The following is a 25,249-nucleotide window of genomic DNA, read 5'->3' on the forward strand; positions in this document are numbered from 1 at the left end:
CCCGGTGTCAACATAAATGGCGTGTTATCTACCGGGGCAAACGCGATTGCAGAGCACTTTGCTGAGCACTACACTAGCGCCTCTGCTTTGGAGAATTACCCCCCAGCCTTTCGCACTCTCAAACGGCGGATGGAAGGGAAAGTCCTCTCGTTCACTACACGCCACAGTGAACCATATAACGCCCCGTTTACAGAGTGGAAGCTCCTCAGTGCCCTTGCACATTGCCCCGAGAGAGCTCCTGGGCCAAATCGGATCCACAGTCAGATGATTAAACATCTCTCGTCTGACTACAAGCGACATCTCTTCGTCATTTTCAACCGGTTCTGGTGCGATGGCGTCTTTCTGTCGCACTGGCGGGAGAGCACAATCATACCAGTGCTCAAACCCGGCAAAAACCCGCTTGATAGCTATCGGCCCATCAGCCTCACCAACGTTCTTTGTAAGCTGCTGGAATATATGGTGTGTCGGCGATTGGGTTAGGTCCTGGAGCCACGTGGCCTACTGGCTTCATGCCAGGGCAGTTTCCGCCTGGGTTGCTGTACCACTGACAATCTTGTGTCCCCCTAGTCTGCCATCCGAACAGCCTTTTCCAGACGCCAACACCTTGTTTCTGTCTTTTTTGATTTGTCGAAAAGCCTATGACACCACCTGGCGACATCATATCCATGCCACATTATACGAGTAGGGTCTCTGAGACCTGCTCCCGATTTTTATCCAGGATTTACTGTCGCTTAGTACTTTCCGTGTCCAAGTTGGTGCCTCCCATAGTTCCCTCCATATCCAGGAGAACGGGGTCCCACAGGGCTCTGTATTGAGTGTATCTCTATTTTTAGTAGCCATTAACGGTCTAGCAGCAGCTGTAGGGCCGTCCGTCTCATCCCCTCTGTATACAGACGATTTCTGTATTGAAACTTCCTGGGAGATTAAAACTGTGTGCCGGACCGAGACAATAACTCGCGACCTTTGCCTTTCGCGGGCACTTGCCCACGAAAGGCAAATGTCCCGGGTTCGAGTCTCGGTCCGGCACACAGTTTTAATGTGCCAGGTAGTTTCAAATTAGCGCACAGTCCGCTGCAGAGTGAAAAATCTCATTCTGGACTTCTGTATTTCGTACTACTACACGAGTGATGAGAGAGTAAGGCCGAGCGGTTCTAGGCGCTTCAGTCTGGAGCCGCTCGACCGCTACGGTCGCAGGTTCGAATCCTGCCTTGGGCATGGATGTGTGTGATGTCCTTAGGTTAGTTAGGTTTAGGTACTTCTAAGTTCTAGGGGACTGATGACCTCAGACGTTTAGTCCCATAGTGCTCAGAGCCATTTGAACCATTTAGAGTATGTTGTTTATTGCTACTAATTGCTTTCATCGACAAATCCAAACTTTTGTATCTCTCTGATATACGACTATTATTTCCAGTCTGGTCTCTGCTGACGTCGTGATAACTGGGTCACAAAGTCTTTGTGGTGCGGCTCCATGTATACAACGTCGTCTCTCTCATTGGACCGGAAGCGCGGACAGATTGCATACATGTTTTTTTGTGTGGAGGATATCGGCAGCAGGGCGCGATAATAAACGAGCCCTGTGGGAGAGATAGGTCTCACTCAGCTGGCGGCCATCTCTTAGAATGAAAGGCGAGAAACGTCAGCTTCGGTGTAGATCCATCTGTCAGCGGGGCCGTGCGTCAACGAAAATTATTAGGAGCATTCGTCATCTAAGAAAAGAACAGATCACTTTTTTTGATCGTGACTTGAGATTTCCGTTACTAAATATGCCCCATTATTACACTGCAGAGAACATCGAGATCTGACAAGAAAATATATGAGCAAGTCTTTGGCGCACTTGCATCGAATCATAATTATAGCTCTTGCGGCAACTTTCACTTTGGTGTAACTTACGTTTCCCAAGGAGGTTATTGCAGAAACACGCTAATTGGAATTCCCAACGTTAGGCTGAAGATTTTAAGCAGTTAGTTACATTACTGGAAAGACAGTTGCTCGAAAGAAGATTTAATCTCTATTGTCAAGCAGGAAACATTCCAAAGCGTGCAAACATTGCACCTGCATTCACTGGAACTAGTGTTCAAATACCTGTTGTTGTGTCGACATTCTGGCTCCAATTCATTGCTTAAAATCAATTTAGATGAATGCCAGGATAGTTTCTTCGAACGGCCATGTTCAACTAAACTACCATACTAGATAGCAGTATCTGTGTTACTAATAAGTACCATGTAATATTCCTTCGGACATGCATGTGTGTTCGTAGGAACATAGCATCGTACTTCTTGATAACATAGGTGCTGCTATTTCGTATTTATTCGCCAGTTCCATGCCCTCGACTCCCAATAAACATATTCTTCCTGGACGGGAATAAACGTAATGTACGAGTACAGGTTCTGATACATGGACGTCGACATACCGAAGTTTGTGTCTGGCCGTGATTCGTGCACGGATAGCCGAAGCAATTAAGGCGACAGCTCGAGTAACGTGGGAAATCGAGGTTCGTGTTCCTGTCTAACACAAATTTTTAGTCAGCATTCAAATATATAGCCGCTAGTGGTTCGTATTCGCAAATGCGAATACGTTTCCTGTATGAACTACTATAATTTATGAAATAGAAAGTAGCGTTGTAGTCGTCTTCAGTATGAAGAATGGTGTGGTGCAGTTATCTACGCTAGTCTATCCTGTGCAGGCCTCTTCATTCCTGCAAAATTACTGAAACCTGCACTCTTTTAAACTGCTTACTATCGTCAAGCCGTGGTCTCTCCCCACAACGTTTACCTCAGAACTTACCTTTATTACCATAGTGATTATCCTTTGATTCTCCAGGATGTGTCCTGTCAAATGATACCTTCTTTTGATCAAATTGTGGCATACATTTCTCTTCTTCCCATTTCGAGTCAGTACCTGTTGTCTTCCTACCTATCAACATTCTTCCGCTGCACCATATTACATACAATTCTCTTCTCTTTACGTAACTTATTTTTTTAAAATTTTGTTGCTTAAGATATGATTTAAATGTGCACTGTATCATTCCAAAAGAGAGTACTTCATTCACAGTTCGTGTCATATACTGTGCCTTTACTCATTCCCAACCTCCGAAAACTTCACTGACTGATTGACTGGCAGACAGAGAGACAGACAGAATGAATAACTGACTCATCATCGCCCAGCCCAAAGCGCTAAGGACAGAAACCTGAAATTTGGAGAAGGTGTGGATCCTATACTGTAGGCGTCTTGTAAGAAGGGATTTTTCGAAATACCAACCTCAAGGAGGTGAAATAGTGAATAAAAAGGCAGATTTGAAGCTAGACGTGCGAAAATTATTTTGTTTTTCAGTCATAAATAAAGAAATACGTGTTTCAGAATGTTCGAGAATTTTTTGAAATTTAGTATTATGGGGGTGTAGTAGTGGGTGAAAGTTTTTTTGAAAATATTTCATAATTAAACAACTACCAAAGTATTTTTAAAGCTACATCTATGAGCACTGGTATTTGACTTCTCGGTTAGAAATTAAAATAGTACGTGTTTCAGTGTTTCTGGAAATTCAACTGCTAAGGGAATGCAATAGGGGGCGAAAATTTTTAAGAAAATATTTCGTTACCTTAAAAAAAATGAAAAAGCAAAATTTATGAAAATTGGTATTTCACTTCTCGGCTAGATATAGAGAAATATTTGTTAGGGGATGAAAGTTGCTGTGGAAATATCTCCGCAAGAGTGCAAAAGGCTTGACTAACAAAAATTTTCCACTCCAGCTACCAGAATCGCATTTTGATCAGATGTACATTCGGAAAAAACCGTGCTTGTACCGCCTTAATTAGCGTATAAAGCTTAGAAGGTGCTGCAATTTGTGAAACGCATAAAAATTTGTTCACATGAAAAAAGCTCTGCAGGCTATACAGTCTGCGCGAGTGAAGCAGCGGGTGCTAAGCTAGCAGTGACATAAAATAAAAAAAGTTAAATAGCGGAAATATTCAAGCACCCTTGCATGACTGCGGCCCAAAAATGTGAAAAGATTATAAATATCAAAAGGTGGCAAAATATGAACATAAACTTGAACTCATGCATTCATCAGCTGTCAAGATTGTTTAGCACGCTGAAGGCAGCTCTTAGACAGTCGGAAATAAGGCAGAGCGTATAGTACGTCCGCTCGCGTGCCTAGTAATAGCGAATGCCAACCTCCATCACTCCAAAATTCAGAATTATTTAATATAATCTTTCAATGTAAAAAAACTGTTTCAAATAATGCAGAATAGTAAAAAGAAAGTAATTCTACGAAGAGGAGCGCACGCTGCTGACAGGCCGCCAGGTCATCCCTGGCTATATGGCATATGGCATATGCAGAAGCGACATGGAGGTGCATATGGTCAGCAGGCAGCTTCCCTGCCATTTATCCGATTTCCAGATCGTGGAGCCGCCATTCCTCACACGAAAAGCCCTTCGGTTGGTATCCCGACGCTGAGTGCGCCCCATTACAGTCCTCCCAACATAGAAATATATCTGGGCTTACTGGGACTTGACCGCGGTCTTCCGCATGGCAGTCAGATGGGCTGATCAATCTGCTGCAGAGGCTGACAATTTAGAATAGCTATAGATATAATTATTAAAAAATGCAACATGGATTAAATAACTGATAGGGAAAGAATATTAAACAGGCGATTGGCTTTGTTATCGGCAGAAGCGACGGTGGATATACAAATAGATTTAGATTTATCACAAAACAAATTAACGGTCAGTTTTAAGTAAAGAATGGTTAGTATACAATTTTGTACCTGTGAGAGCTTACTTCTCGTATCTGTTCGTGGCACAAATGTCTCGATCATGGTGACGTTTAACGTCGTGGATGGAAGCTAAAGTGTTGCGATGACAATGGCTGGCGGTGCCGGTTGCTATCGATCTCGTAATGAAGTAAACTATTCCTAGTCAATCATTCGTCCACCGTCTTCTATTAATTAGTATCGAAATGTTGAAGTGGTAGTTATTCCGTTATCCAGAGGCATACGGCGTGCACAAACCGTATAGTTAACTAAATTCCTCCCGGACAGGCCATGAAGGCCCAACGATACCTACCGGCCGCCGCGCCATCCTCAGACCATAGGCGTCTCAGGATGCGGATATGGAGGGGCATGTGGTCAGCACACCGCTCTCTCGGCCGTTTGTCAGTTTCCGAGACCGGTGTATAGTTGATTACAGAGAACAAATTAGCGCCTACTGTTACAGTCTGCACTTCTTTATTTACAGACACTTAGAATTTACAAATATCTCCGTTTTTTTTTTCTCGTGTCTTGTTGAACTCCCACCATTCTGCTGCTGTTCTTCCTTAGTGTGTGGTTGAGGACTGTGGATTTTCTTCATTTGTTGAGTCGCTTGAGAGATTGTTCCAGGTGCCACGTCATAATACAGCATACACACTTTTCGCAGCTGTGAACACTGTCCACATACTGGCACCAATCGCCTGTGAGTATCCGCAGCTTTTCTACCCTCCTCCCACAGAAGCCACGTCGCCAAGCGCTGTCCTTGATGATCACACTTCATGTTGTCCGGTCACATTCTGAGTACTAGATGGGAAAATGGACTGCACTGTGCAGAGCTTACAGTTTTAGAGATTTCCTTGCTACCTACGATTGGACCAAAGTACCACATTCTTGCAGCTATGATGATGAGTCAAACGGAGCACCGTGTATGAAGGGAAAAGTGTAAATGAATATGGGACGCCCCTGCTCGACAAGAACCCTTCGCCACACACCCTAAACTGACTTGCGGAGTAGAGATACAGATGTTACTTTCGTGTTGCAGAGAAGTAATGCTGGTACAGCTAAGCGCGTCGCATGAAACGTGTTCGCAAACCGTGAATACCGTGCCAGCGTTGCTATACGATTTGCTCGAAAAAATTAAACTTTGTGCCAGACCGGGACCTGAACACGGACTTCGCTCTTCATGTAAGCGGTCACCTTAAGGGCAGGTTCTCATTCAAATGAGCAAAAACTAGATAAAGATAGAATTTTTCTTTGTTGAGACGGTGAAAAGACGTACAAAGGATCTGTTTGGGGGTTATGATTAATTATACTTTAAATTTTGTTTTACATTAGCAGCACAAAAAACAAATGGCTCCAGTAATTATGGTTTGATCAAGGGCCTGAGAGTTTGAAGTACGTAGACTGCGTGCAGTGTAGCCCGTCAGGAATTATCTGAAATCAGAAATGGATAATATCTGTTGATACCTAACGACAATGAAGTAACATTAAATCTAACGATATGGTACTAACTTAAACTTTGAGTTCTGTTTTTTTTTCACACTCTATGGCTTTACAAAAAAAGTCAATATTAACTAACATCATATTACAGGTATAAGCTCCCAAGAAAACTGCGTACTTTTCGGGGATCAAAGATGTTAACAGGCAGATCCGTTTTTATTTTATGCTGATTGCAGTTTTGAGAAATCATTCGATGAAAAATCCTATTTGGAGTTTAGGGAAAACATTTTTGTGTATTATTATCTCAATCTGCATAAAAACTATGTGTTAATATTTTCGTTGTCGCTGAACACAAATCTGAAGTTAAATTTTCAAAATTCGAAATGGCTAAACAAATACGGCCGACCAAAACTTATGTTTTGGCCAATTTTGACCAAAATTTCATCAAAAAAGTGTTTTCGTTACTTACGTTAAGTGTGCAATTCCAGGACTGTTCATCAACCCTTCCTCTAACTCGAATTATTCCTAGACAGCAATTCCCTCGTTCTTCTTGGTGGCCGGCTGCGGTGGCCGAGCGGTTCTAGGCGATTCAGTCCGGAACCGAGCGACTGCTACGGTCGCAGGTTCGAATCCTGCCTCGGGCATGGATGTATCTGATGTCCTTAGTTAGGTTTAAGTAGTTCTAAGTTCTAGGGGACTGATGGCCTCCGATGTTTAATCCCATAGTGCTCCGAGCCATTTGAACCATTTTTTTCTTCTTGGCGAAAACAGCCGATCTGGTTGAGCTTGATGTGCTGCATTCGGCACCCTGCACACGTTGATGGTCACCGTTTTCGGCGAATATGTTTGCACGCATACTGCAGCATAAATCATTTTGTGAAAGTGCGACACGGTACGACGAGTCTTCTACCTGAGACGGGCCTCTCCAGTTGAGAGCATCCCAGGGCGCCTATGATACTGCTTCGAAGAATGGACTGTATAACCTATTGTAAGGCACGGATTAAAAACCTTCCCGTCCCAACATTCTAGACACATGTGCATATCTTTCAAAAAATGGAACAATAAAACGAATTTTCGACGATTTTTAATGAGAACCTGGCCTTAACCACTTCGGCTATCCGAACATTCTTTACAGACTGATCCAAACTTCCGTATGTCCCAGTGTTTGCTACCCACAGCGCTCTCACAATTAAGTGATTCCAGCACAGGGAGAGACTTCTTCAGTTTCCTCGCTAGATTTCCTTGGCTTTGGCATGAAATGCATTAGTGCAGTGACTGTATTTGGCAGTGTCTGTAATGTTCGGTGCAGTGTTTCTCCGGATATGCACAAGTGTCCGAAGGACCAAAGCATCGAAAATTAGAGACACAGCACCAATGAAAAGCGCTTCTCCTTTCGGAAGGCGAACAGTTGCGTCGGCTATGGGAGTGGCGCATCGGCTAGGGCAGTGGCGCTAGCTCGGCGACAGCCGCCGGAACGGGGGGGAGTCGGGGACTGCCCGAGGCGCGTCAAGCACGGAGCCGCTCCTGCCGCCTGCGCCGCAGCCTTCCAAACACTGCGGCCGCTGTGCAGCACTGTGCCGAGCCCCCGGTCTGTTTGCCCGCGCTCTCCGGTTACATCTGTGCGGCTAAGGGCGCTCTCATTCCCACGGCGCCCAGACCGGGTGTCCGGTCCAATTCACGCCGCCATTGGCACCGACGTCGGGGCATTCCGCCGATGGCCGACAGCGTCCCAAGACGGCCGATCTTTTCATGTCAGCAAGCCAGTACATGCCCTGTCTCAGTGCAAAAGGATATCAACGCCCGAAAGTATGAACGTCAGACGACAGACGGCGGAATTCAAAGCGATATCTGTTCTTAGGCCAAATCGGATAACGTTGGAACTTGCAAAACACGGATCGTGAGACTAAGTTTACTACAAGAAAAAAATGAGTATTTAGTACCATAAGGATGATAAATGTCACAACAGGGAAATATCCCGGAATATATGTTCTGTACGAGGAATTTGTGGGGCAACTTGACTAGAAGAAGAGATCGGTTGGTAGGGCATATTCTGAGGCATCAAGGCATCACCAATTTAGTGTTGGAGGTCAACGTGGGGGGTTAAAATCGTACAGGGAGACCAAGAGGTGAATACACTAAACAGATTCAGAAGGATGTAGGTTGCAGTAAGGACTGGGAGATGAAGAAGCTTGCACAGGATAGAGCAGAATGGAGAGCTGCATCAAACCAGTCTCTGGACTGAAGAACACAACAACAACAATCGCTACTTTAATGGAAACTGCATGTTTCTCACAACTTAACAATTTCTTACAAATTAATTGAACGTTGCCTTGTAATACGAGGGTAATCCCAAAAGTGAGGTCTCCAATTTTTTATAGGTACATAGACCTGTTTATTTCTACAATGGTTTACATCAGTTTACAGCTTGAACATTTAGCTATTTTTCGACATAATCACCATTTCCGTCGATGCATTTTTGTAGACGCTGTGGCAGATTTTGTATGCCCATGTCATACCAGCTCGCCGCCATGCTGTTCAGAAAGTTATGAACCTATTCTGTCATCTCTTCGCCGGAGTTGAATCGCTGGGGCCACAGTTAACGCTGACAGGCACTGTGAGTTTCTGAAAAAAACTCAAACGAGCTATTCAGAACCGGAAAGTGGAATGTTGAGGAAGGGCGTACACACTCTCCATGACAACGCTCGCCCACACATCGCTCGGTAAACCGTTGCTCTCCTGCAACAGTTTCAGTGGAACACCATCACCCACCCACCCTACAGTCCTGACTTGGCTCCCAATGACTATCTCCTATTCCCTAAGTTAAAAGAATATTTGGCCGGAAAGCGATTCAGCTCTGATTACGAGGTGAAAGAAGAGGTTCATAACTTTCTCAACAGCATGGCGGTGAGCTAGTATGACATGGGCAGCCAAAACCTGCCCCAGCTTCTACAAGAATGCATTGAGAGAAATGGTGATTATGTCGAAAAATAGCTAAATGTTCACACTGTAAACTGATGTAAACCATTGTAGAAATAAACAGGTCTGTGTACTTATAAAAAATAGGAGACCTTACCTTTGAGATTACCCTCATACATTATCCATGATCTGTGGCCATTTAGTCATTTATACCTCTATCTGCAACAAACCCACGATCTGTATCGGAAATTTTAGGCTTAGATTATGACCTCAAAAAATTAGATGATCAAGTGAGGAAGGTGGCGTATGTAAATTTGGATGCTTAAAATTAATTTAGTGGATCATTTTTGGAACATTATCTGTCTGCTAATGGTTGTTACTGCTTACTGGTGTTTCTGTGCCGGTTGGCTGCTGATTCAGTTATATGACGTGATTTGAAAATGTGAAGTGGGTGTTGCCACTGATAATTACTTTACATGTTCAGAATATCTTACTCTAAAATTTACGTGTGTCCTTCACACATGTGCTGAAGGCCACTCAGTGCAAGTTAATTCATATTTGTATGTTGTTTTTTTTTTAATTTATAGGAAGTCATGGAGAGTGTTGGTAAGCTTGATTTTGAGTGTCACCACGAATCAGATCAAGTGAATCTCAAAAGCTAATTTAGGGATTTTAAAAAGGTTTTCACTAATAGATAGAGTTATTCACGAGGACGGTATGTATATATAATAACTTCACCAGCAAAAAAATTAGTCATCCCTAGAGAAATCATCACAAGCTTCAGTTAAAACTGTGTAATTCCGCCCCTGAACTTTATAACCGCTTGGATTGTGTTAGATGTAATTCCACGAGATTCGGCAGGTACGTCGCGTTCAGGTCAGGGCAATCGCTGAGGATATGATTGCGCAGTTCCACCAAATTGTGTGAATGCTGACCTTGGCGTTTTACGCACTGTTCCAACATGTCCCATAGTTTTCCTTTCGGGTTCAAGTCAGGTGATTTTGCAGGCCAGTCTAGATGTAATACATATAATTATTTTCGATTATTCCCTTTTAAGAGAGCTGTTCAACTTGAGTAGTCAGGATTTCTTCTTCTTTCTTCGTTCTTCCGAAATTCTCTTCATACGTTCACTGTGTTCTCCCTTGCGTTCTTCCGACCATCTTCTTCCCGTTCTGTTCTCCGTGTGCTCTTGTTTAAGTGTGTGTTTCTAAACTGTTCTCTGTTGTTTATGTTGACTTGTGTGATCCCCAGTTCTTAAATGTCTTCTTCTGTTTCAGTGATCCACTTTGTCTTGCTTCTGCTCTTATTTCCGGTATCAAAGGTTTGCCTTGTGAGCCTGCTTTTATTCATCCTGCTGACATGTCCAGAAAATTGCATCCTTCTCTTTCTAATGGTGTCTTATTGTTTCTATGTCTTTATAAATCTCTCTAGTTGGCCTCTTGATCCAAATATATGTGTGTGTGGGTGTTTGTGTCTGTATTTTGAAAAGGGGGGTGGGTCAGGAAATCTGCCATATATTCTTCCAGACCAATGAACTCTGCTCCTGTCGCCTTGAAAAATACGGGTATCAGGCATACTCACAATGCAGATGTTGACTGAAAGGCTATACTTGATCATTCAGCATGTTTAAATAGATATGCTGGTTCACGTTACTGGTCACTTCAGCGAGCAGGCCGAATTCGTAATAAGAAAAACACCCCATAAAAATCGCAGACCCACCTTGGGCTTGAACCTGACGTTGGACAAATTCAGGATGAACTGCTTCACTTGCTCTTTGGTGCACTCGATGAGTTGCATCATTTGAATAAAGGCAAAAACATGATTCGTCAGACCACATTACGTTAGGCCAGTCAGTATTCCTCGTTTTCGGAGGGTTCTAGCCCTTTGAAGACGTGCTGCCTTACACGCTTATGTGAGCAATGGCCTAAGAACGAGGTGACCGACACCAAATATTCGCTGCTTTGTTGGGTTTAGAAGCGATTTTGATTTACAAGCCGCGAAACGCGTCTCCGATCCCTCTGTCAGGATTTTTATCCCGACCACAATTCTGACTTCGTGTATCGTGACCACTAGCATCATCATCGCTTGTAGACATGTCGATCAATCCGCCACGAAACTCCAAGTTCCGCAACGCTAAACACCGTACGGCCATGGATACGGCCAAACACGATTACGCTTCTTTGCCATTCTGTCACCTCATTATATTTACCCATGTTTACGTAAAATACCTGCTAGAAAAATAAATGTCACCGATCGCTATTGCCTTATGCTCACAGAGAGGCAGTGCACAAGTGGCTGAGCGCGTGACTCGATCGCTTAGCGATTCTTCCAAATAAAAGATAGTCACTGTGGCAACAGTGTCTGCCTTTTATTTGGAATTTTGAACCACTCTTGGTGTACTGGGCCAGAGCAGAATGGAGTAGCTTAGCGATTCATCTGTGCCTGCCCGCTGGTGTGACTAGCTTTTTGTTGGGTGAGGCTGCTTCATCGCTACACCACACATTCGTCCGACTGTTACCCGTGCAAAACTGGGTCGGATCACTAGTCTCATATATTCACAAAACTTGTCTATTTATTCCAGTAACTGAGAAAAAAAGAGTGTGCAGTACTCGCTGCGTTCTTTTCGAGACAGATATAGTTCATTCACACGTATTCGGCGTCGTTTTGATAGAAAAATCCGCTATGCAGTGTGGTGTTTAACCCGTCGAAAACTGGTCTTACAAGGGAACCTCCCCATCGCACCCCCCTCAGATTTAATTATAAGTTGGCACAGTGGATAGGCCTTGAAAAACTGAACACAGATCAGTCGAGAAAACAGGAAGAAGTTGTGTGGAACTATGAAAAAAATAAGAAAAATATACAAACTGAGTAGTCCATGCATAAGATAGGCAACATCAAGGATAATGTGAGCTGAGGAGCGCCGTGGTCCCGTGGTTAGCGTGAGCAGCTGCAGAACGAGATGTCCTTGGTTCGAGTCTTCCCTCGAGTGAAAAGTTTAGTTTTTTATTTTCGGACAATAATTATCTGTCCGTCCGACCGTCCGATGCGAGGTAACTGCGCCCTAGTATGGCGACGCTACACCTAAACAAACATCGAAAGGTAGAAGAATCTTTTTACCCATTCGCCAAGTGTGCAAGTTAGGTGGGTCGACAACATTTTCCTGTCATGTGACGCACATGCCGTCACTAGCGTCGTATAGAATATATCAGACGTGTTTTCCTGTGGAGGAATCGGTTGACCTATGACCATGCGATCAAATATTTTCGGTTCCCATTGGAGAGGCACGTCCTTTCGTCTACTAATCGCACGGTTTTGCGGTGCGGTCGCAAAGCACAGACACTAAACTTATTACAGTGAACAGAGACGTCAATGAACGAACGGACAGATCATAACTTTGCGAAAATAAAGACAGTAAGCTTTTCACTCGAGGGAAGACTTGAACCTAGGACCTCTCGTTCCACAGGTGCTCACTCTAACCACGGGACCACGGCGCTCCTCAGCTTGTACTCTCCTTGATGTTGCCTATCTTATGCATGGACTACTCAGTTTGTACATTTTGCTTATTTTTTTCATAGTTCCACACAACTTCTTCCTGTTTTCTCGACTGATCTGTGTTCAGTTTTTCAAGGCCTATCCACTGTGCCGATTTATAATTAAATCTGAGGGGGTTGCGATGGGGAGATTCCCTTGTTAGAGATCTGACGCACAATAGCCAAGCTGTCGCCTGATATCATCGGGCAACCATTGCCGACGGCGTCTGGAGACCGCTGTCGTTGCCACTGTGACCACAGCCTACGGAGAGGGCAGAGGGATACTGTGCGGTCTTAGTCTACCCCCGTGAGCTTACATTTTCAGAGCTTCACGACCTAAATTTTCAGGCGTTGGGGTCGAGAGGAGAGAAGCAACTGACGCTCTGTCCCACGGTTATCGACGAGGTAGTTCAAAAGTTATTCAGAAGCTAGCAGGCATAAAGTACAGAGAGCGATAGGCTATTCAGAACTCGTACAGAAAACATACAGCAGTTGTAAAACTCGAAGAAAGGGAGCATGAAATGGCAGCAGTGGTTGGTAGGGTAGCATCTGTTAAGAAGCGAATGAGACAAAATTATAGAATGTCTCCGTGTTACTGAATCTGTACGTTGAGAAAACTGTGAAGGAAGCAAAGAGAAATTAGGAAAATGTATTAAAGTCAAGGCAGCCTGTAAAAGGAAAAAGAAGGCGTATCAAAAATGGCTACATACGAGAACTCAGGTAGACAGAGAGTTATGTTGAAGAAAGAAACAAAGCCAAACAGATAACTGCAGCATCCAAGAAGAAATCTTGGGAAGACTTTGGAAACACGTTGGAGACTTTGGTTCAAGCTGCTGGAAAACCATTCTGGAATGTAATTAGTAGTCTTCGAAAAGGAGGTAAGAAGGAAATGACAAGTATTTTGGACAGGTCAGGAAAACTGATGGCTAATGCTGTTGATGCCTTGGGCAGATGGAGGGAATATTTTGAAGAGCTGCTCAATGTAGGTGAAAATACGATCAGTAATGTTTCAGATTTCGATGTACAATGGGATAGGAATGATGATGGAAATAGAATCACATTTGAGGAAGTGGAGAAAATGGACAACAGATTGCAGTGCAATAAAGTGGCTGAGGTGGATGAAATTAAGTCGTAACTCATCAAATACAGTGGAATGTCAGGTCTTAAATGGCTACACAGGATCATTGAAATGGCGTGGGAGTCGGGACAAATTCCATCAGACTGGACGAATGCAGTAATCACACCAATCTTTAAACATGGAAACAGAATAGATTGTAACAACTACAGAGGTATCTCTTTAATCAGCATTGTGGGTAAAATCTTCTCAGGTATTGTTGAAAGGAAAGTGTGAGTATTAGTCGAGGACAAACTGGACGAAAATCAGTGTGGGTTTACGCCTCTTAGAGGTTGTCAGAACCAGATCTTTAGCTTACGGCAAATAATGGAGAAGTGTTACCAATGGAACAGGGAATTGTATGTATGCTTTATACATCTAGAAAAGGCATATGACCGGGTTCCTAGGAGGAAGTTATTGTCTGTTCTACGAGATTATGGAATAGGAGGCAAACTTTTTCAAGCAATTAAAGGTCTTTACATACATAGTCAGGCAGAAGTTAGAGTTGACGGTAAATTGAGTTCATGGTTCAGAGTAGTTTCAGGGGTAAGACAAGGCTGCAACCTGTCTCCACTGTTGTTCATATTATTTATGGATCATATGTTGAAAACAATAGACTGGCTGGGTGAGATTAAGATATGTGAACACAAAATAAGCAGTCTCGCATTTGCGGATGACTGAGTTGTGATGGCAGATTCGATTGAAAGTTTGCAACGCAATATTTCAGAGCTAGATCAGAAATGTAAGGACTATGGTATGAAGATTAGCATCTCCAAAACGAAAGTAATGTCAGTGGGAAAGAGATATAAACGGATTGAGTGCCGAATAGGAGGAACAAAATTGGAACAGGTGGATGGTTTCAAGTACTTAGGATCCATATTCTCACAGGATGGCAACATAGTGAAAGAACTGGAAGTGAGGTGTAGCAAAGCTAATGCAGTGAGCGCTCAGCTACGATCTACTCTCTTCTGCAAGAAGGAAGTCAGTACCAAGACTAAGTTATCTGTGCACCGTTCAATCTTTCGACCAACTTTGTTGTATAGAAGCGAAAGCTGGGTGGATTCAGGTTACCTTACCAATAAGGTTGAGTTTAAGGATATGAAGGTAGCTAGGATGATTGCAGGTACTAATAGATGGGAACAATGGCAGGAGGGTGTCCACAATGAGGAAATCAAAGAAAAACTGGGAATGAACTCTATAGATGCAGCAGTCAGGGCGAACAGGCTTAGATGGTGGGGTCATGCTACACGCATGGGAGAAGCAACGTTACCCAAGAGACTTACGGGTTCAGCAGTAGAGGGTAGGAGGAGTCGGGGTAGACCAAGGAGAAGGTACCTGGATTCGGTTAAGAATGATTTTGAAGTAATATGCTTAACATCAGAAAAGGCACTGAATAGGGGATCATGGAGGAATTTTATAAGAGGGACTATGCTCCAGACTGAACGCTGACAGGAATAATCAGTCTTAAATGATGATGATGATGATGAGAAGAAATAAAAAATTTGAGGCTTGCCGATGACATTGTGACTCTGTCAGAGACATCAAAGGGCTTGTAAGAGCAATTGAACGGAATAGATAGTGTCTTGAAAAGAGGTTGTAAGATGAGCTTCAAGAAAAGCAGTGCAAGGGTAATTGAACGTAATCGAATTAAATCAAGTGATGCTATGGGTATCACATTAGGAAATCAAGCATTAAAAGGAGTTTCGCTATTTGGGCAGCAAAGTAACTAATGATGGACGAATTAGAAAGGATATAAAATGCATACTGGTTATAGCAAGGAAAGTTTTTCTGAAACAGAGAAATTTCTTAACACCGAATATAAATGTGTTAGGAATTGTAGCATTATACAAAAGTAAAACGAGGATGATAAACAGCGCAAAGAAGTAGAGAATGTAAGTTTTAGAACGAAATGTGATGCTATAGATGGATGTTGATGATTAGATGGGTAGATAGCGCTAATTTATGAAAAAGTACTAAATTGGAGAGAAAAGAAATTTTTTGGGGAAAACTTAACTAAAAGAAGGGATCTGTGGATAGGATATATTCTGAAGATCAAGGCATTATCAGTCTGGCATTGCAGGTCAATGTGTGGGATAAATATTGCAGAGAGAGACCAAGGGAGGAATACAGCAGAGAAGTTAAAATGGATGTAGGTGCCAGTATTTATTCAGACATGAAGAGGATTGCACAGGTTTGACTAGCTTGAGGAGCTGCATCAAACATCAAACCAGGCTTCGAACTGAACACCACAGCAACAATAGTGTAAATTCAGATATAAGATGATTATCCGCCGAGAAGAAGAAGATAATGGTAATGATGATGTCATATTTATTCCTTTCTAATTAGACATTTATGTGTTCTCTCGCTGTCACGGCTTTCGGTAGACTGGGGTTAGTCTTCAATTTCTTATTCAGAAATATTTCTTGACTAAAAAACGAGTTAAACATCGTTGCACACTTCCATCGTGGGAAACTGTCCGCTGATATCTGTCCAGGGAAGAAGCAATGTAAATCTCCCAGACTGCCCGTGATAGATGAGATCCGAAATACTCCCGAAAGAATGTCCCGAAAAAACCTGAAAATGCGCCCTGGTGGCCAGACAAGAGCTTCGACTTACCAGTCGTACTCCGGCGGAGCTGCCGAGGAATTTTTATGAGAGACAAAAGGAGGACGCGGAGTGGCTGAAGGATTACAAATGTGGCATACCATTAGCCAAGGCGGAGCTCACAAAAAACCCGCACCCGCACTCGCAGTGACAGCGGCCGTGGGTCCAGATTCCACGAATAGCTCCAAACCTGACACAAGTTAGCCGGATGCGTCAGCTCCGGGCCTTTCGTATACGCAAATATTTACCGATTTTTTTCCAGGACGAATCTGTCCTGATCAACTTATTAGTCTTAAATGGATAACGAAACACTAAAGGGTCAGGAGTAAGAAGCTAGTGCTCACGTTCGCCGATTTTTAAAAAGCCTACGATAGCATTCATGTCTGTCATTACAGAAATTGGTTTAGAGCAGAAACATGTCAGTTGCATTACGCTCACCCTTCGTAATACTAATTTTAAGAACCCTTTAAGAGTCGAGCTGGCATTCGACAAGGTGATGGGTTGTTTCCATTTCTGTTTGTGTGCTGAAGAAAATCATGCGCGGAAGGACCAAGACATGTGCACCATCTGTTAAGAGTTGAAGTAAAACTCGAGTTAACTGTCTTGCATTTTCAGATGACTTGGCATTGTATCGATGAAGCAAAGTTTCAGACAGAACAACTAGAAAGATTAGCGATAAAAGTTGGGCTCAAATTTCTTTTCTGAAGACAGAAATGATGCCCTCCCATCCAGTTGACACATCCCACATTATACTCCATAATGCTAAAAACATAAGGCAGTAAAAAAGTTTGAATACCTTGGTGGTATTATTAAGGGGAATGCCAATGAAAGAGCACCAATAGCTAGTAGAACATTAAAACTACAACGAGCAGACATAACAACGTCGTTAACAAACAAAAAAGGATATCTCTCAATAAATACTCGAGTTCAACATTATTCCTCCCTCTTTAAAGTGTAGGAAACACATACAGATGAAATATTGTTTAAACTAACCATTCAGGCAGCAACTAATAAGCTGCAGAAAGTTGTTAGAAAAATATTTCGAACAATTATTATCACTAAAAAACACCAAGTTAATGATCAGCTGAGGATTTTACCCAATTTGGTGGTTTACGAAGAAAGTGAATCCATTGCTGATACGATGCGAAAAATACGGGTTGCATTTTTTGGCGACATTCCTCGCTTAACAAATACTGGACGCCTAAAACAACTTTTTAACCCTTAACCATTAATGGATGCGGATACGGAGGAGCACGTGGTCAGCACATCGCTCTCCCAACCGTTGTCAGTTTCCGTGACCGGTGCTGTTACTTCTCAGTCAAGTAAATCCTCAATTGGCCTCACAAGAGCTGAGTCCACCCCGCTTGCCAACAGCACTCGGCAGACCCGGATGGTCATCCATCCGAGTGCCAACCAAGCCCAACAGCACTTAACGTTGGTGATCTGACGGGAACCGGTGTTACCACTGAGTCGAGGCCGTCGGCCATAGCTTTAAGACTTCCTGATAGTTAAATCGTTACTTGATGTAAAAAAAATTCCACTTTTTTTAAAAATGCTGTTATTGCTGTTGCCAATATGCATTTTACATCCTCAATGAGTGTGTGGCCATATATTTTTTTTTTAAAAATGTCTCTGAGCACTATGGGACTTAACATCTGAGGTCATCAGTCCCGTAGAACTTAGAACTACTTAAACCTAACTAACCTAAGGACATCACACACATCCATGCCCGAGGCAGGATTCGAACCTGCGACCGCAGAAGTTGCGCGGTTCCGGACTGAAGCGCCTAGAATCACTCGGCCACCGCGGCTGGCAGTATATTTACAAGACAATCACTAGGCCAACTCGGTAGTATGCGTGTGTGCTGCTGGCCAATTCATTGAACGTATACACATTCAGAGATATTGTCACCTCCATATAAGATTTATATATATGACATCCTGAGGTAGTAGCTCTGGACTGTACAGATTTCGAAACCATTGTGTATATTCTAAGGGTCTTGCAATAGAAAACTGAAGTACCAATACCTGTGACTTGGAGAATGAATGTGTGCGATTAATATTTCATTTTTTTCTTAAGGTCAACGGAGGTTAAACATATGCTACCGTATACAGCAACAAATTTGAAACAAAGACAATGGAAAGTAGTCGCATTAAATCAGGCGACACTGTCAAGAAGCAATACACTGAAAGTTGTTGTCTTCTTTGTTTATAGGCTTCTTTTCTGCTGTTGCAGTTGTACAAACAGCATAGGTTACGTAAGGCCTTCTGCGACTGCAATAAAAGCGTAAGCAAGGCTTTAGCAAAGTATGGTATATAGCTTATATTACATAGCTAAAGAAAGCAGATGAGTCTTGCTATTTGAGCAGCGAAATAGCCGTCGGTGTGCGAAGTAGAGATGATATAAAATGCTGACTGCCTATAGTAAGAAAAACCTTACTAAAAACAGAAATTGTGTAACGTCTAGCGTAAATATAAGTGATAGGAAGTGTTTTCTGAAGCTGTTTGTCTGAAGTGTAGCCTTGCATGGAAGAGAAAAATGGAAGATAAACAATTCAGACAAGAAGAGAATAGAAACTTTTGAAATGTGGTGCTAGAGAATAGAGCTGAGGATAATCTGGGCAGATCGCGTAACTAATGAGAAGGTACTAAGTAGAATTGGTGAGATGAGAAATTATTGACATAACTTGACTAAAAGATGGTATCTGTTGATAGGATACGTTCTGAGACGTCGAGGAATCGGCAGTTTGGTAATGTAGATAAGTGTGAGGACTAAAACTGCACAGAAAGACCAAGACTTGAATTCAGTGAGGAGATTCGAATGGATACAGGTTGCAGTAGTTATGCAAAGATGAAGGATGGATTAACGTGGAGAGCTGCATCAAACAAGTGCTCGGAAGTAAAATGGGAAGATTTTCTCCCCCAGACATATTTCAAACTGCGATAAATCGGAGTTTCGCAGCATGCTTTTTTCTCAAAATTAGACGTTTTTCAGAACATTTCCACTTTAGGGTGTTACGAAGTCATTTTGTAATTTGGACGCAGCACGGTTTATTAAAACTTAGACTCGATAATACTATTTAGGGCAGTAAAAAGCCTAAAAAACAGCGGCCACTGTCCTAAATTTAAGTATAATAAATAACGACACCTTACCTGTGACATTTGTCGGAAGCGGTTGAAATGCCCGTGTATTTACCTCTTCAAAGCTTTAATCCAAGTTCATTCTTGATATCACTTGTAAATTAATGAGATACCTTTTAAATGCGTGTACAAACTCGACGGTACTGTTGATTGGGGCCTGTCTGTACTAGCTGCGTGATGACATTTAAAATCTGCACAGCATGTACGGACAAACCTTACGTAGTAACGAAATTCGCGTGACTTTTGAGGCAAGGTATATTAGTGACAAAAATTTTGTTTTGAGCTTTCAGTTCGTTGTCTTTTCCAAGGGGTTTCGTCTATCTCACCCAACTCGCAGGAGCGTTACTCAGCCAACGCTGCAGTACTGTCATCTATGCATAATATAATGTAAAGTCCCTGCTGCGTTTTGGAGTTTTCCTGTCTGCATTTTATAACTAATCTCAGGAAATACCGTGAGGATTTTGATATGGTTTTTCTATAATAGATAAAGCGATTCACAACGAAGGGTTGTGCATGCCACTATACAGGGTGTCCCACAAACGTAGCGACAAACTTTCGAAAGTTGTAGAGATGTCTTGCAGAACAAAGAGAGGATAGGAACATATATCTAGTAACGTCGTCCAATGACGCTACAGAGCGTCCAAGTTACATGCGTTGCCGCCTGTCACCGGGCCACCCCTTCGGCAGCAAATGTGACTTCGTCTGCTGACGGACCGTAGGGCAACTGTCTAGCAATGTTGTTTGTTCTTCAGTGATCGCAACTGACTCCTACGACCGCCAGTGGAGATGATAGATGTAGGTGCTGTGTAGACATGACTTGTCTTCCATGACTTCCATGCTCTGTTGCCTTGGTGGACGGCAGTTTCAGACACGGTTTCCATTTGCAGTCTATTTTTCTTCTGTAAACCATAAACACTGGAGATTTCAAAGGCTTCCATGAGAAAAATCTGCAGATGGAAACCCATGTCCAAAACCGCCAGCCAACGAGGCGACACGGAATCGTATTTGTAGTAGGCAAGGCTTGTCTACGCAGCAGCTAGCTACATCTTCTCCACTGGCGACCAGTCACGATCACTGAATAACAGACAACATTGTGAGACGTTCCGTCTGCAGTCTTGTGATGACTGGGTGTTGTGTAATGTCCTCAGGTTAGTTAGGTTTAAGTAGTTCTAAGTTCTAGTGGACTGATGATCACAGATGTTAAGTCCCATAGTGCTCAGAACCATATGAACCATTTGAATCGTCTGCAGTCCGGCAGCGTTCAAAGGTCCGTTGCTGCCGAAGGGGTGGCCTACTGGCAGGCAGCGGCGGCTATAGCTATGACACTCTGTAAAGTCGTTGTATGACATTCATGGACACGGGTTCCTAACGTCGATTTGTTCCTCATGACACCCTCTACAACCCTTCGAAGCTTGTCGCGACATTTCTGGGACATCCTGTATGTTAAAAAGAGAGAGAGAGAGAGAGTCGTCGTCTAGCTATAATACTGCTACTCGCGGGAAGCTGGTATTGTTATATTTACACTTATGGTAAGAATCCACACATGTCACAAGGCTTTGTTGGGACCGTCATGTTGTTTCGAGTGCTCGTGGGTCTTCACAAAATTTGGAAATTGCACATGAGCCCTTTGGCCACTGAATTACATTAGCAATATAGCTGTTGCATTAATGTTTCCAAATTTGTTTTCCTCAATGTATGTTAATGTATTCGGCATTATCTATCAATCGCATCATAGTCTGTAACTTCCGGAAATGTATAGTACATCGATGTGTCAAAGATGTACCAAGCCATTGTTCTCTAGTTGGCATCACATTATTCGGTAGCCCTAAATTGCCAGATATTGGATACATTTTTTACTATGGGACACTGTTTGCCAAATACTATCATATACACTTACGATCAGTACCGACATCATCTCTGTCATGGTACGTCTGAAATTATTATTGTTGCCTACATAATTGTATTTCTGCCATTTGCACAAACTTGTGAAGATGGCCTGAACCCGATGAAACATATCTCGGGCGTAAACGGGTGTCAGCTCCACGCCAATAAACATTGCCGTGAAATTTACGGAAGTTGCATGACCTGTGCGTTTACATTCCGTGGTCAATAGCTCTGGCGACCTATTAAGGAATTCTCAAATTCACGTCACTAAAAATCGACACTGCATTGCATTTCAAAGGTGAGCTAACACTCTATGAAGCAGTTGATGATAAAACATTATGGCTCATCGGTATACGTTTTATTAGCAAAGGTGACAAAATGCATAGTTTCGAGTTTGTTGATGCCATGTTGAAACTGATTATTGCTATTACGTTCTAAACATAACTGATTTTCAGTAACTTTGTTCTCTTTATATAGTCTTCCTGAGGATATCAGTGGGCCAAACGCATCAGGAATGTCGGAAAGGCAGCAGCTGTAGCGCCGCGAGTGTATAATTAACAAGGAAATGCACTGCGGCGACAGCAGCGCCGCCACTGGCTCGTGGCGGGGAATTCAACTACGGTGGCGGTGCGCTGCGCCGGCACTTGTCGCGGAGCGAGCCGTCTCGAGGGCTAGCAATTAGAGAACACGTCGCAAATGGTACAAAATAACACTTTATTAAGTTTTAATTCGTGCCCGTTGGACCGAGTTAGCAATTACGCGGCGCCGAGAAGCGCTCGTCATGGCGACGCACTCCTAATTTTGTTTCCGTCGCCCATTGTGGCGAGCGCGATGGAATTGCTACCGCACGGGAAGAGATTAATTTTTAGCGCCCGCCGCAGCCGTCGGCGCCGCAACGGCCGTAAGTGTCCGGAAACATTCTTGTTCGTTTCTTGTATAATTCTGTTAAATACTCTCGCGCATAGAAAGTTATTACTCCCTTCTCCTGCATGAACCCCTCGGCAATCAGATTAATCTCATGCGCTAGAGGAGTTAACAAAATTAAAAACTTGGAGCTCTCCCGTTCCTTTCTGACTTGACTGCATTGATGCAAACGCCCCCCTCCGATGAGAGTAATTCTCGGCTTAATATCTGTTACAGTTTAGGAACTGCAGTCCTCACACGCTTAAGGATAGATTGTAGTTATCTAGTGATGGGAACAACCGAATGAAGCCAATCAACTCGTTTGGTTGATGGTAAACAGTCGAGTCATTCGGTTGAAGTTTTACATATCGTTTGAATTATTTATTCATTTTTTTTAATGAAACCAGTCTATGGCAACAGCCAAATTAAAACCGTTGGTTCAGTCGCCGGCACTTTAGGGTATCGTTTGGATATTACTCATTGACTGGCAGCTTTAGGTATCGTTTGGATATTATTCATTCACTCCTATCGCATGAAACCAGACTGTGGTAGCAACAGAATGAAAGCAGTGGCTACAGTCCATTGAAGTTTTGCGTATTGATCCCATTATTCCTTTTTTTTCTTTTAGAGTAAAATGGTTACCAAGCAAATATTACACTCCAAGACAAAAAAAAAAAAAAAAAAAACGATGCACCATGAAGGAAATGTCCGAATGGGGCGGAAATCGGTAAATTTGATGTACTTATACAGACAAATAAATGATTACATTTCAAAAAAATTAGATGATTCATTCGATAGAAAGAGGCTCACAAATTGAACAAGTCAATAATGCGTTGGTCCACCTCTGGCCCGTATGGGAGCAGTTATGCGGCTTGTCATTCATTGATAGAGTTGTTGGATGTCGGCCTGAAGGATATGGTGCAAAGGTCTGTCCAACGGACGCTTTAGATCGTCGGAATCCCGAGCTGGTGCGTGAGCCGTGCCCATAACGCTCCAAACGTTCTCAACTGAGGAGAGCCCCGGCGAGTCACGTGTTTGGCAAGCACGAAGACAAGCAGAAGAAACTCTCGCTGTCTGCGGTCGGGCATTATCTTGCTGAAATGTAAGCCCAGAATGCCTTGTCGTGAAGGGCAACAAAACCGGGCGTTGAATATCGTTGACGTACCGCTGGGCTGTAAGTGTGCAGCGGAAGACGTCCAAAGGGGTCCTGCACCACAGGCAATCAGTCCTGGATGTTGAGCCGTCTGGCTGACGGCATTCAGGTTCATATCCCATTGCTTTGTGGCGTCTCGAAACAAGTCTTCGCTGGTCTTGTGGAATCAGCTCGAAGCGGTACTCATCACTGAAGATAATTCTACTCCAGTCATTGATATTCCAGGCCAACGACGTGTCTGGAGATGCCCTGGGCAGCGGTGGGATGTCAACTAGACTTCGCTCGCCATATGGCCCAACAGCCAGGAGTGTTGGTCCGCATCTACATTTACTTGACATTTTGAGACGCAACTGATGGTCCCACCAAGCTACCTTTTCTCTAGGTACCCTGTGTTCTTCATTATCAATGTCACATTAGTTATCTTCATATCATGCTCAAGTACCAAGAGCCTTTAGCGAAGGAACACAACTGTGTTCTTTTACTTACATTATGATAGATATCGTTTTCCTATCCCTGATACGTTATTTACCGAATGAGTAATTCGGTTGTGTTTACGTTAGTATATCAGCTGTAGTGCCGACATACATGTAATATTCGGGTTTTGCTGCCAGCCTAATTCTTGAGGTTGACGTTCAAAGATGCAACAGTGGCGGTGGAATCTTCAAGGTTGATAGACCCACTTCCCCTCATCCTCAGCGAAGAGGAGAGCGACCGTTAGCCGGCGCTCCGCCATTTTTCAGCATTCGGTTTCCGGCTGGCTTAGAGGATGGTCTCTGTGTGCGTCTCCATCAGGTTGATTGGTAAATTCAGAGTATGAGGTAGATTGTAGTTAAAATCATTAATCCTTTATTTTTCAGGACCGTCATGGTTAAGATTTTGTTCCTACCACATTCTGTTATTATTTTGCAACGAAATTCAGTGGTTAGAACTTAGGTTCCTAAGAGCCCATTCTGGTCATTTCGTAGCCGAGCGGTTCTAGGCGCTTCAGTCCGGAACCGTGCTGCTGCTACGCCGCAGGTTCGAATCCTGCCTCGGGCATGGATGTGTGTGATGTCCTTAGGTTAGTTAGGTTTAAGTAGTTCTAAGTCTAGGGGACTGATGACCACAGCTGTTAAGTCCCATTTGAATCTGCTCATTTCCATCCACCGGAATGAAAATAATAAAGTAGTGTCTTGAGCACTTTTGATGTTTGACGACTTTATATCACAGTGAGCTCTAGTTTATTCAGTTTCGTTACTATTTCTGCAGATTATTTAATGGTTTTTCTTCGTGATATGGGCCGCATCCATTGTCTATCAGGCAGCCATGTGGTCGCAACCGTTGCAAGAAATAGTAGGCGGTTTCATACATCCATTTTAGCTTAGACTTATAATCGAGTGAACAGTGTGACTTACTTAGTTAGTCCTGCGGGCGAAATTGTTTGATTTTTATTTGTTTCATCTTGCTTGGTTATTGTCGCCATGCTCCCACAAGAGTACTGCTTGGACAATATACCATCTGCTTCCTAAGTTAGTTAAGATTAGGATTTGCGTCTGTTGCACGTGCAGTTTTACTAATAATCAAAAACTATCCAGTCTAGTGAGTACATAATCTTGCCATTGACTTCCAACCACCCACATGTTGCTGCGTTCAAATTCATGAGCGATGATCATTCTTCAATAGTTTCTCGACAAGTTAAATGTGTGATTGTATGAAGATTTGTTAGGATGTTTTGTTGATTTGTATGTACTGTGTGTCGTGTATTTGTGTCTGGTTTCACTCTCACTTGCCCCCTGTGATGTCTTGTAAGTACGTACTTATTGTTCCCGTCCAACGTATTC

The sequence above is a fragment of the Schistocerca serialis genome, chromosome 8 (genome assembly GCF_023864345.2).
Source record: "Schistocerca serialis cubense isolate TAMUIC-IGC-003099 chromosome 8, iqSchSeri2.2, whole genome shotgun sequence".
NCBI classification, from domain to species: Eukaryota; Metazoa; Arthropoda; class Insecta; order Orthoptera; family Acrididae; genus Schistocerca; species Schistocerca serialis.